The 13,952-nt window shown below is 36.9% G+C and overlaps 1 protein-coding gene across 6 annotated transcripts in view; it reads right to left on the bottom strand.

Moving 5' to 3' along the window:
• The window catches only part of tead3b (TEA domain family member 3 b), a 150,140-nt gene extending 136,408 nt beyond the window's left edge, over positions 1 to 13,732 (bottom strand). For 3 of the 6 annotated variants that reach the window (XM_062038115.1, XM_062038112.1, XM_062038110.1), the window contains exons 1-2: positions 13,526 to 13,732; positions 13,113 to 13,184 (exon numbers count right to left, since the gene is read on the bottom strand). The gene's annotated coding sequence lies outside the window, so the exon portion shown is untranslated. The remainder of the gene's footprint in view (positions 1 to 13,112; positions 13,185 to 13,525) is intronic. The other 3 variants (XM_062038114.1, XM_062038113.1, XM_062038111.1) reach the window with 1 other exon arrangement.
• Positions 13,733 to 13,952: the final 220 nt, after the last annotated feature.

The raw sequence follows: 13,952 nt of genomic DNA on the forward strand, positions 1-13,952 counted from the left end.
CATGCCTCAGGCACAACCGCTTTTAATTACAGCGCTTAGCTCACTTTCACGCGCGCATTGCTGTAAGAATATTTAAATATGCTTTTAAATGTTTTTACTTCATTTCCCCACGCAGGAAGATGATCAGTTTGAAGTGGATTTACTCCGTCTGCCAAACAAAGAAATGAAATGGCGCACTTTGGGCACCTCAGACGGGCCGCCACAAACCGGTTCTTCTGCTCGGTGCCACCGACCTGACGGACCGCATTCTGCTGTGAAGTCACACCTGGGACTTCAACAAACGAGCTGTTCGCTCAAAAAAATAACATTTAGCATCCCGGGGACATATTTGTCACAAAGACAAAAGCAATAAGGAGCAGGAGTGGACTGAATATAAGACTTGATTCTGCTAACTGATTGTTGGCCACCTCAACCACAAAGTAGATACAGACGCCATACTGTCACCTAACGTATGAGCTACATGATGGACCTCAGAGTCACTTATAGCATGTTTGTTGACATCAGAGTCACTTATAGCAAGTTTGTTGACATCAGAGTCACTTATAGCAAGTTTGTTGACATCAGAGTCAGTTATAGCAAGTTTTTTGACATCATAGTAAGTTATAGCATGTTTGTTGACAGAGTCGGTTATAGCAAGTTTGTTGACATCAAAGTCAGTTATAGCAAGTTTGTTGACATCAGAGTAAGTTATAGCAAGTCTGTTGACATCAGAGTCAGTTATAGCAACTTTGTTGACATCAGAGTCAGTTATAGCAAGTTTGTTGACATCAGAGTCAGTTATAGCAAGTTTGTTGACGTCAGTCAGTTATAGCAAGTTTGTTGACATCAGAGTAAGTTACAGCATGTTTGTTGACATCAGAGTCACTTAGAGCAAGTTTGTTGACATCAGAGTCAGTTATAGCAAGTTTGTTGACATCAGTCAGTTATAGCAAGATTGTTGACTTTAGATTAGGTTATAGCAAGTTTGTTGACATCAGAGTCAGTTATAGCATGTTTGTTGACATCAGAGTCACTTATAGCAAGTTTGACGACATCAGAGTCACTTATAGCAAGTTTGTTGACATCAGAGTAAGTTATAGCATGTTTGTTGACATCAGAGTCAGTTATAGCAAGTTTGTTGACATCAGAGTCAGTGATAGCAAGTTTGTTGACATCAGAGTCAGTTATAGCAAGTTTGTTGACGTCAGAGTCAGTTATAGCAAGTTTGTTGACATCAGAGTAAGTTATAGCATGTTTGTTGACATCAGAGTCACTTAGAGCAAGTTTGTTGACATCAGAGTCAGTTATAGCAAGTTTGTTGACATTAGAGTCAGTTATAGCAAGATTGTTGACTTTAGATTAGGTTATAGCAAGTTTGTTGACATCAGAGTCAGTTATAGCATGTTTGTTGACATCAGAGTCACTTATAGCAAGTTTGACGACATCAGAGTCACTTATAGCAAGTTTGTTGACATCAGAATAAGTTATAGCATGTTTGTTGACATCAGAGTCAGTTATAGCAAGTTTGTTTACATCAGAGTCAGTTATAGCAAGTTTGTTGACGTCAGAGTCAGTTATAGAAAGTTTGTTGACGTCTGAGTCAGTTATAGCAAGTTTGTTGACGTCAGAGTCAGTTATAGAAAGTTTGTTGACGTCAGAGTCGGTTATAGCAAGTTTGTTGACATCAGAGTAAGTTATAGCATGTTTGTTGACATCAGAGTCACTTAGAGCAAGTTTGTTGACATCAGAGTCAGTTATAGCAAGTTTGTTGACATCAGAGTCAGTTATAGCAAGATTGTTGACTTTAGATTAGGTTATAGCAAGTTTGTTGACATCAGAGTCAGTTATAGCATGTTTGTTGACATCAGAGTCACTTATAGCAAGTTTGTTGACATCAGAGTCACTTATAGCAAGTTTGTTGACATCAGAGTAAGTTATAGCATGTTTGTTGACATCAGAGTCAGTTATAGCAAGTTTGTTGACATCAGAGTCAGTCATAGCAAGTTTGTTGTCATCAGAGTCAGTTATAGCATGTTTGTTGACATCAGAGTCAGTTATAGCAAGTTTGTTGACATCTGAGTAAGTTATAGCAAGTTTGTTGACATCAAAGTAAGTTATAGAAAGTTTGTTGACATCAGAGTAAGTTATAGCAAGTTTGTTGACATCAGAGTAAGTTATAGCAAGTTTGTTGACATCAGAGTCAGTTATAGCAAGTTTGTTGACATCAGAGTAAGTTATACCATGTTTGTTGACATCAGAGTCACTTATAGCAAGTTTGTTGACATCAGAGTCAGTTATAGCAAGTTTTTTTTACATCAGAGTAAGTTATAGCAAGTTTGTTGACATCAGAGTAAGTTATAGCAAGTTTGCTGACGTCAGAGTAAGTTATAGCAAGTTTGTTGACATCAGTCAGTTATTGCATGTTTGTTGACATCAGTCAGTTATAGCAAGTTTGTTGACATCAGTCAGTTATTGCATGTTTGTTGACATCAGTCAGTTATAGCAAGTTTGTTGACATCAGAGTCAGTTATAGCAAGTTTGTTGACGTCAGAGTAAGTTATACCATGTTTGTTGACATCAGAGTCACTTATAGCAAGTTTGTTGACATCAGAGTCACTTATAGCAAGTTTGTTGACATCAGAGTCACTTATAGCAAGTGTGTTGACATCAGAGTCAGTTATAGCAAGTTTGTTGACGTCAGAGTCAGTTATAGCAAGTTTGTTTACATCATAGTAAGTTATAGCATGTTTGTTGACATCAGAGTCAGTTATAGCAAGTTTGTTGACATCAAAGTCAGTTATAGCACGTTTGTTGACATCAGAGTCAGTTATAGCAAGTCTGTTGACATCAGAGTCAGTTATAGCAAGTTTGTTGACATCAGAGTCAGTTATAGCAAGTTTGTTGACACCAGAGTCAGTTACAGCAAGTTTTTTGACATCAGAGTAAGTTATAGCATGTTTGTTGATATCAGAGTAAGTTATAGCAAGTTTGTTGACATCAGAGTCAGTTATAGCAAGTTTGTTGACATCAGAGTCAGTTATAGCAAGTTTGTTGACATCAGAGTAAGTTATAGCATGTTTGTTGACATCAGAGTCAGTTATAGCAAGCTTGTTGACGTCAGAGTCAGTTATAACAAGTTTGTTGACATCAGAGTCAGTTATAGCAAGTTTGTTGACACCAAAGTCAGTTATAGCATGTTTGTTAACATCAGAGTCACTTATAGCAAGTTTGTTGACATCAGAGTCAGTTATAGCAAGTTTGTTGACATCAGAGTCAGTTATAGCAAGTTTGTTGACGTCAGAGTCAGTTATAGCAAGTTTGTTGACGTCAGAGTCAGTTATAGCATGTTTGTTGACATCAGAGTCAGTTATAGCAAGTTTGTTGACATCAGAGTCAGTTATAGCATGTTTGTTAACATCAGAGTCAGTTATAGCATGTTTGTTGACATCAGAGTCACTTATAGCATGTTTGTTGACATCAGAGTCACTTATAGCATGTTTGTTGACATCAGAGTCAGTTATAGCATGTTTGTTGACATCAGAGTCAGTTATAGCAAGTTTGTTGACATCAGAGTCAGTTATAGCATGTTTGTTAACATCAGAGTCAGTTATTGCATGTTTGCTGACATCAGAGTAAGTTATAGCAAGTTTGTTGACATCAGTCAGTTATTGCATGTTTGTTGACATCAGTCAGTTATAGCAAGTTTGTTGACATCAGAGTAAGTTATAGCAAGTTTGTTGACATCAGAGTCAGTTATAGCAAGTTTGTTGACGTCAGAGTAAGTTATACCATGTTTGTTGACATCAGAGTCACTTATAGCAAGTTTGTTGACATCAGAGTCAGTTATAGCAAGTTTGTTGACATCAGAGTCACTTATAGCAAGTTTGTTGACATCAGAGTCAGTTATAGCAAGTTTGTTGACGTCAGAGTCAGTTATAGCAAGTTTGTTGACATCAGAGTAAGTTATAGCAAGTTTGTTGACATCAGAGTAAGTTATAGCAAGTTTGTTGACATCAGAGTCAGTTATAGCAAGTTTGTTGACATCATAGTAAGTTATAGCATATTTGTTGACATCATAGTAAGTTATAGCATATTTGTTGACATCAGAGTCAGTTATAGCAAGTTTGTTGACATCAGAGTCAGTTACAGCAAGTTTGTTGACATCAGAGTCAGTTATAGCAAGTTTGTTGACATCAGAGTAAGTTATAGCATGTTTGTTGACATCAGAGTCAGTTAAAGCAAGTTTGTTGACATCAGAGTGAGTTATAGCATGTTTGTTGACATCAGAGTCAGTTATAGCAAGTTTGTTGACATCAGAGTAAGTTATAGCAAGTTTGTTGACACCAGAGTCAGTTATAGCAAGTTTTTTGACATCAGAGTAAGTTATAGCATGTTTGTTGATATCAGAGTAAGTTATAGCAAGTTTGTTGACATCAGAGTCAGTTATAGCAAGTTTGTTGACATCAGAGTCAGTTATAGCAAGTTTGTTGACATCAGAGTCAGTTATAGCAAGGTTGTTGACATCAGAGTAAGTTATAGCATGTTTGTTGACATCAGAGTCAGTTATAGCAAGCTTGTTGACGTCAGAGTCAGTTATAGCAAGTTTGTTGACATCAGAGTCAGTTATAGCAAGTTTGTTGACATCAGAGTCAGTTATAGCATGTTTGTTAACATCAGAGTCAGTTATAGCAAGTTTGTTGACATCAGAGTCAGTTATAGCATGTTTGTTAACATCAGAGTCAGTTATAGCATGTTTGTTGACATCAGAATCACTTATAGCATGTTTGTTGACATCAGAGTCACTTATAGCATGTTTGTTGACATCAGAGTCACTTATAGCAAGTTTGTTGACATCAGAGTCACTTTTAGCAAGTTTGTTGACATCAGAGTCAGTTATAGCAAGTTTGTTGACGTCAGAGTCAGTTATAGCATGTTTGTTGACATCAGAGTCAGTTATAGCAAGTTTGTTGACATCAGAGTCAGTTATAGAAAGTTTGTTGACGTCAGAGTCAGTTATAGCGAGTTTGTTGACATCAGAGTAAGTTATAGCATGTTTGTTGACATCAGAGTAACTTATAGCAAGTTTGTTGACATCAGAGTCAGTTATAGCAAGTTTGTTGACATCAGAGTCAGTTATAGCAAGATTGTTGACTTTAGATTAGGTTATAGCAAGTTTGTTGACATCAGAGTCAGTTATAGCATGTTTGTTGACATCAGAGTCACTTATAGCAAGTTTGTTGACATCAGAGTCACTTATAGCAAGTTTGTTGACATCAGAGTAAGTTATAGCATGTGTGTTGACATCAGAGTAAGTTATAGCAAATTTGTTGACATCAGAGTAAGTTATAGCAAGTTTGTTGACATCAGAGTCAGTTATAGCAAGTTTGTTGACATCAGAGTCAGTTATAGCAAGTTTTTTTTTACATCAGAGTAAGTTATAGCAAGTTTGTTGACATCAGAGTAACTTAAAGCAATGTTGTTGACATCAGAGTCAGTTATAGCAAGTTTGTTGACATCAGATTCAGTTATTGCATGTTTGCTGACATCAGAGTAAGTTATAGCAAGTTTGTTGACATCAGTCAGTTATTGCATGTTTGTTGACATCAGTCAGTTATAGCAAGTTTGTTGACATCAGAGTAAGTTATAGCAAGTTTGTTGACATCAGTCAGTTATTGCATGTTTGTTGACATCAGTCAGTTATAGCGAGTTTGTTGACATCAGAGTAAGTTATAGCTAGTTTGTTGACATCAGAGTAAGTTATAGCAAGTTTGTTGACATCAGAGTAAGTTATACCATGTTTGTAGACATCAGAGTCACTTATAGCAAGTTTGTTGACATCAGAGTCACTTATAGCAAGTTTGTTGACATCAGAGTAAGTTATAGCATGTTTGTTGACATCAGAGTCAGTTATAGCAAGTTTGTTGACATCAGAGTCAGTTATAGCAAGTTTGTTGACATCAGAGTCAGTTATAGCATGTTTGTTGACATCAGAGTAAGTTATAGCAAGTTTGTTGACATCAGAGTCAGTTATAGCAAGTTTTTTGACATCAGAGTAAGTTATAGCAAGTTTGTTCACATCAGAGTAAGTTATAGCAAGATTGTTGACGTCAGAGTAAGTTATAGCAAGTTTGTTGACATCAGAGTCAGTTATTGCATGTTTGTTGACATCAGAGTAAGTTATAGCAAGTTTGTTGACGTCAGAGTAAGTTATAGCAAGTTTGTTGACATCAGAGACAGTTATTGCATGTTTGTTGACATCAGAGTAAGTTATAGCAAGTTTGTTGACATCAGAGTAAGTTATAGCAAGTTTGTTGACGTCAGAGTAAGTTATAGCAAGTTTGTTGACATCAGAGTAAGTTATAGCAAGTTTGTTGACATCAGAGTAAGTTATAGCAAGTTTGTTGACATCAGTCAGTTATTGCATGTTTGTTGACATCAGTCAGTTATAGCTAGTTTGTTGACATCAGAGTAAGTTATAGCAAGTTTGTTGACATCAGAGTAAGTTATAGCATGTTTGTTGACATCAGAGTCAGTTATAGCAAGTTTGTTGACATCAGAGTAAGTTATAGCATGTTTGTTGACATCAGAGTCAGTTATAGCAAGTTTGTTGACATCAGAGTCAGTTATAGCACGTTTGTTGACATCAGAGTAAGTTATAGCAAGTTTGTTGACATCAGAGTCAGTTATAGCACGTTTGTTGACATCAGAGTAAGTTATAGCATGTTTGTTGACATCAGAGTCAGTTATAGCAAGTTTGTTGACATTAGAGTAAGTTATAGCATGTTTGTTAACATCAGAGTAAGTTATAGCAAGTTTGTTGACATCAGAGTAAGTTATAGCATGTTTGTTGACATCAGAGTAAGTTATAGCAAGTTTGTTGACATCAGAGTCAGTTATAGCAAGTTTGTTGACATCAGAGTCAGTTATAGCACGTTTGTTGACATCAGAGTAAGTTATAGCATGTTTGTTGACATCAGAGTCAGTTATAGCAAGTTTGTTGACATCAGAGTCAGTTATAGCACGTTTGTTGACATCAGAGTAAGTTATAGCATGTTTGTTGACATCAGAGTCAGTTATAGCAAGTTTGTTGACATCAGAGTAAGTTATAGCATGTTTGTTGACATCAGAGTAAGTTATAGCAAGTTTGTTGACATCAGAGTCAGTTATAGCACGTTTGTTGACATCAGAGTAAGTTATAGCATGTTTGTTGACATCAGAGTCAGTTATAGCAAGTTTGTTGACATTAGAGTAAGTTATAGCATGTTTGTTAACATCAGAGTAAGTTATAGCAAGTTTGTTGACATCAGAGTAAGTTATAGCATGTTTGTTGACATCAGAGTAAGTTATAGCAAGTTTGTTGACATCAGAGTAAGTTATAGCAAGTTTGTTGACATCAGAGTAAGTTATAGCAAGTTTGTTGACATCAGTCAGTTATTGCATGTTTGTTGACATCAGTCAGTTATAGCAAGTTTGTTGACATCAGAGTAAGTTATAGCTAGTTTGTTGACATCAGAGTAAGTTATAGCAGGTTTGTTGACATCAGAGTAAGTTATACCATGTTTGTTGACATCAGAGTCACTTATAGCAAGTTTGTTGACATCAGAGTAAGTTATAGCATGTTTGTTGACATCAGAGTCAGTTATAGCAAGTTTGTTGACATCAGAGTCAGTTATAGCACGTTTGTTGACATCAGAGTAAGTTATAGCATGTTTGTTGACATCAGAGTCAGTTATAGCAAGTTTGTTGACATTAGAGTAAGTTATAGCATGTTTGTTGACATCAGAGTAAGTTATAGCAAGTTTGTTGACATCAGAGTAAGTTATAGCAAGTTTGTTGACATCAGAGTAAGTTATAGCACGTTTGTTGACATCAGAGTCACTTATAGCAAGTTTGTTGACATCAGAGTAAGTTATAGCAAGTTTGTTGACGTCAGAGTAAGTTATAGCAAGTTTGTTGACATCAGTCAGTTATTGCATGTTTGTTGACATCAGAGTAAGTTATAGCAAGTTTGTTGACATCAGTCAGTTATTGCATGTTTGTTGACATCAGTCAGTTATAGCAAGTTTGTTGACATCAGAGTAAGTTATAGCTAGTTTGTTGACATCAGAGTAAGTTATAGCAAGTTTGTTGACATCAGAGTAAGTTATACCATGTTTGTTGACATCAGAGTCACTTATAGCAAGTTTGTTGACATCAGAGTAAGTTATAGCATGTTTGTTGACATCAGAGTCAGTTATAGCAAGTTTGTTGACATCAGAGTCAGTTATAGCACGTTTGTTGACATCAGAGTAAGTTATAGCATGTTTGTTGACATCAGAGTCAGTTATAGCAAGTTTGTTGACATTAGAGTAAGTTATAGCATGTTTGTTGACATCAGAGTAAGTTATAGCAAGTTTGTTGACATCAGAGTAAGTTATAGCACGTTTGTTGACATCAGAGTCACTTATAGCAAGTTTGTTGACATCAGAGTAAGTTATAGCACGTTTGTTGACATCAGAGTCAGTTATAGCATGTTCGTTGACATCAGAGTCACTTATAGCAATGTTGTTGACATCAGAGTCAGTTATAGCAAGTTTGTTGACATCAGAGTCAGTTATAGCATGTTTGTTGACATCAGAGTCAGTTATAGCAAGTTTTTTGACATCAGAGTAAGTTATAGCAAGTTTGTTGACATCAGAGTAAGTTATAGCAAGTTTGTTGACATCAGAGTCAGTTATTGCATGTTTGTTGACATCAGAGTAAGTTATAGCAAGTTTGTTGACGTCAGAGTCAGTTATAGCAAGTTTGTTGACATCAGAGTCAGTTATTGCATGTTTGTTGACATCAGAGTAAGTTATAGCAAGTTTGTTGACATCAGAGTAACTTATAGCAATGTTGTTGACATCAGAGTCAGTTATAGCAAGTTTGTTGACATCAGAGTCAGTTATAGCATGTTTGTTGACATCAGAGTCAGTTATAGCAAGTTTTTTGACATCAGAGTAAGTTATAGCACGTTTGTTGACATCAGAGTCAGTTATAGCATGTTTGTTGACATCAGAGTAACTTATAGCAATGTTGTTGACATCAGAGTCAGTTATAGCAAGTTTGTTGACATCAGAGTCAGTTATAGCATGTTTGTTGACATCAGAGTCAGTTATAGCATGTTTGTTGACATCAGAGTCAGTTATAGCATGTTTGTTGACATCAGAGTCAGTTATAGCAAGTTTGTTGACATCAGAGTCAGTTATAGCAAGTTTGTTGACATCAGAGTCAGTTATAGCAAGTGTGTTGACATCAGAGTAAGTTATAGCAAGTTTGTTGACATCAGAGTAAGTTATAGCATGTTTGTTGACATCAGAGTAAGTTATAGCAAGTTTGTTGACATCAGAGTAAGTTATAGCAAGTTTGTTGACATCCGAGTCAGTTATAGCATGTTTGTTGACATCAGAGTCAGTTATAGCAAGTTTTTTGACATCAGAGTAAGTTATAGCAAGTTTGTTGACATCAGAGTAAGTTATATCAAGTTTGTTGACGTCAGAGTAAGTTATAGCAAGTTTGTTGACATCAGAGTCAGTTATTGCATGTTTGTTGACATCAGAGTAAGTTATAGCAAGTTTGTTGACGTCAGAGTAAGTTATAGCAAGTTTGTTGACATCAGTCAGTTATTGCATGTTTGTTGACATCAGTCAGTTATAGAAAGTTTGTTGACATCAGAGTAAGTTATAGCAAGTTTGTTGACATCAGAGTAAGTTATAGCAAGTTTGTTGACGTCAGAGTAAGTTATAGCAAGTTTGTTGACATTAGAGTAAGTTATAGCACGTTTGTTGACATCAGAGTCAGTTATAGCAAGTTTGTTGACATCAGAGTAAGTTATAGCAAGTTTGTTGACATTAGAGTAAGTTATAGCACGTTTGTTGACATCAGAGTCAGTTATAGCAAGTTTGTTGACATCAGAGTAAGTTATAGCAAGTTTGTTGACATTAGAGTAAGTTATAGCACGTTTGTTGACATCAGAGTCAGTTATAGCAAGTTTGTTGACATCAGAGTAAGTCGCACCAAGCCAGAAATGAGTCAAATTGCCTTACGTTTACATGTATGTAATCTTCTGTCCCAGTGATTTTAGCATCATATAATTCCACAAACTAGATCAAACAATGCAGATTACAGCACAAATGGAACTCCGATGCCGATATTTGGCATGTTGACGTATATCCGTATCAGCCTCTTTTTTTTTATCGATATCAATCTATGTTTTTTGTATATGTTTTTTACAACTACCATACCAACTTTATTTATAAAGCCCTTTAAAAACAACCACAGTTGAAAAACAAAGGGCTGTACACCACAAAGAAATAAAGGCAAAGGACAGACTAAAAAATAAAATTTAAAACAGAAGTAAAATACACATTAAAAAAGCAAATACAAAATTACCCTAAGAACAATTTTGTTAGATAAAAAGCAGTTAAAAGTTCAAAACAGTTAAAAAAGTTAAAAGTTAAAAACAGTTTAAAGTCTCATGCTGGGTTAAAAGCCAGTGAATAAAAATGGGTTTTAAGAAGGGTCTTAAAAATAGCCAAAGAAGGGGCCTGTCTCACATGGAGTGGAAGATCATTCCAGAGTTTGGGGCCCGCAACAGAGACTACATCAGCAGATACCACAATATATACACATATAGCACCCAGGTCCAAATAGCAATATGGCAAGTTGCTAAAGTGCTAGCATTAGCAATAGAGTGGATGATTTCTTTATTTAAAAAGTGTGTATCCATATTGGAAGCTTGAAATGTTGCTTTAAATGTGTCCAAGCAGCAATATAGCAAGTGGCTAAAGTGCTAACAATAGTAATAAAGAGAAGATATCTTTATTTAAAAAGTGTGTATCCATGTTGAAAGCTTGAAATGTTGCTTTAAATGTGTCCAAACAGCAATATAGCAAGTTGCTAAAGTGCTAACAGTAGCAATAGAGAGATGACAACAAGCTATCCATACACTTGGGTAAAACAGAATCCATCCTGTTTGGGTCCCACATCAACCTTAAGAAAGTCAATGACTTCACTATAAAAGTGGGTGACATTGTTGTCACCAGGAAAGATGAGGTCACCTACCTAGGTTCCATTCTAGAGGCTAACCTTTCCTGTGATAAAATGGCAACCAAGGTAATCAAAAAGGTCAACCAACGAACAAGATTTCTCTACAGAATCTCCTCTCTGGTCAACAAAAGCACCATGAAGATACTAGCGGGAACTCTCATCCAACCCTTTTTCGATTATGCATGCACCTCCTGGTACCCTAGCACCTCCAAAACCCTCAAATCTAAACTCCAAACATCCCAGAACAAGCTAGTCAGATTACTTCTAGACCTCCACCCCAGATCCCACCTCACTCCTACCCACTTCTCCAAAGTGGGCTGGCTCAAGGTGGAGGACAGAGTAAAACAACTTGCACTGAGCCTAGTCTATAAAATCCGCTACACCTCGCTGATACCGAAGTACATGTCAAACTACTTCCTTAACGTAATTGACCGCCATAAGCACAACACCAGGGGGAGCTCCACTAACCACGTCAAACCCAGATTTCGATCTAACAAAGGTCTTAACTCATTCTCTTTCTATGCCACATCAATGTGGAATGAAATCCAAACAGGCGTAAAAGAAAGGGCATCTCTATCCTCCTTCAAAACCGTTAATAAACAAATGTAAATAATCAAATGTAGATACTTTTTCTTGTGCTCTCTCTCTCTCTCTCTCTCTCTCTCTCTCTCTCTCTCTCTCTCTCTCTCTCTCTCTCTCTCTCTCTCTGTCTCTCTCTCTCTGTCTCTCTCTCTCTGTCTCTCTCTCTCTGTCTCTCTGTCTCTGTCTCTCTGTCTCTCTCTCTATGTCTACTACTTGCTGTACATATCCTACCAAGTCAGACCTACACTGTTTCAATGTCCATTTCTCAGATGATAACGTATTGGGGTGTTACCATTTAGTGGTCAATTGTACGGAATATGTACTGTACTGTGCAATCTACTAATAAAAGTCTCAATCAATCAATCAAAATGATATCTTTATTTTAAAAGTGTGTATCCATGTTGGAAGCTTGAAGTGTTGCTTTAAATGTGTCCAAACAGCAATATAGCAAGTTGCTAAAGTGCTAACAGTAGCAATAGAGAGATGATATATTTATTTAAAAAGTGTGTATCCATGTAGAAAGCTTGAAGTGTTGCTTTAAATGTGTCCAAACAGCAATATAGCAAGTTGCTAAAGTGCTAACAGTAGCAATAGAGAGATGATATATTTATTTTAAAAGTGTGTAATCATGTTGGAAGCTTGAAATGTCGCTTTAAATGTGTCCAAACAGCAATATAGCAAGTTGCTCAAGTCCTAACAGTAGCAATAGAGAGATGATATATTTATTTAAAAAGTGTGTATCCATGTTGGAAGCTTGAAATGCTGCTTTAAATGTGTCCAAACAGCAATATAGCAAGTTGCTAAAGTGCTAACAGTAGCAATAGAGAGATGATATATTTATTTAAAAAGTGTGTATCCATGTTGGAAGCTTGAAATGTTGCTTTAAATGCGTCCAAACAGCAATATAGCGAGTTGCTAAAGTGCTAACAGTAGCAATAGAGAGATGATATTTTTATTTAAAAAGTGTGTATCCATGTTGGAAGCTTGAAATGTTGCTTTAAATGTGTCCAAACAGCAATATAGCAAGTTGCTAAAGTGCTAACAGTAGCAATAGAGAGATGATATATTTATTTAAAAAGTGTGTATCCATGTTGGAAGCTTGAAATGTTGCTTTAAATGTGTCCAAACAGCAATATAGCAAGTTGCTAAAGTGCTAACAGTAGCAATAGAGAGATGATATATTTATTTAAAAAGTGTGTATCCATGTTGGAAGCTTGAAATGTTGCTTTAAATGTGTCCAAACAGCAATATAGCGAGTTGCTAAAGTGCTAACAGTAGCAATAGAGAGATGATATTTTTATTTAAAAAGTGTGTATCCATGTTGGAAGCTTGAAATGTTGCTTTAAATGTGTCCAAACAGCAATATAGCAGGTTGCTAAAGTGCTAACAGTAGCAATAGAGAGATCCATCCAAAAGTGTGTATCCATGTAGAAAGCCACAAAAGTTCCACAAAGGAGTTTGAAGGAGTGTAAAGGATGTCTTACCTTGGCAAAATGCAGCAGCAAAGCAGACTTGAGGTGGTTAATGTCTGCCGTGGACGTGCTGGCGTGGAAGTTCTGCAGAAAGCGAGCAAAAGACTGTCAGAAGACATGTTGGAGTGTGTGTGTCTGTGGGGCCAACACTCCACACTCCACACTCCACACACTCGCCACAGTCCAACACAAAGTCGCTCTTTCCTTCTGCCTTCTTCCCTCCCAACGCGGGCAGCTCCGCGGAGAAAAATGTGAAAAATGACAAAGATCCCAAAACTTCAGGGCGAGCAGCGAGCAGCGAGAGAAGAGAGCTAGTAGAGTTGAGCAGAGAGCTAGTAGTTGTAGTTAGTAGTTAGAAGAGCTAGTAGAAGAGAGCACAACTCGCCGCTCCAGGAGGCACAAAAGCAAGATTTGACACAACTTACCTTCTTCTCAAATCCCCGTCCTTGATGGATTTTGCCCACTTTGCTCGCCAATGTTTGGGCGAATATTTGCAGTGAGCTTTGACAGCAGACGTGGAATGTGAAGTATGACTCTGGTATGAAATCAACGCACTCCACTGGAAGACGCGGGGAGGAGGAGGAGACCAGGAGGCCATTGGTGAGCGTCAATCAACGGGCGGGGGCGGAGCCTGCCACGCAAGCCACGCCCCCCAAGTGAGGAGCGGGGCGGCCGATACTGAACTGTGGTATCACTTTTATTCTCGCGATACTTATTTACTCTTGTTTTTTAAACATGTCCTGGCCAATTATTATATAGATATAGATGATCATATAGTTGATGTAGATGATCATATAGTTGATGTAGATGATCATATAGTAGATGTAGATGATCATATAGTTGATGTACATG

The sequence above is a fragment of the Entelurus aequoreus genome, linkage group LG26 (assembly GCF_033978785.1).
Source record: "Entelurus aequoreus isolate RoL-2023_Sb linkage group LG26, RoL_Eaeq_v1.1, whole genome shotgun sequence".
Lineage (NCBI taxonomy): Eukaryota > Metazoa > Chordata > Actinopteri > Syngnathiformes > Syngnathidae > Entelurus > Entelurus aequoreus.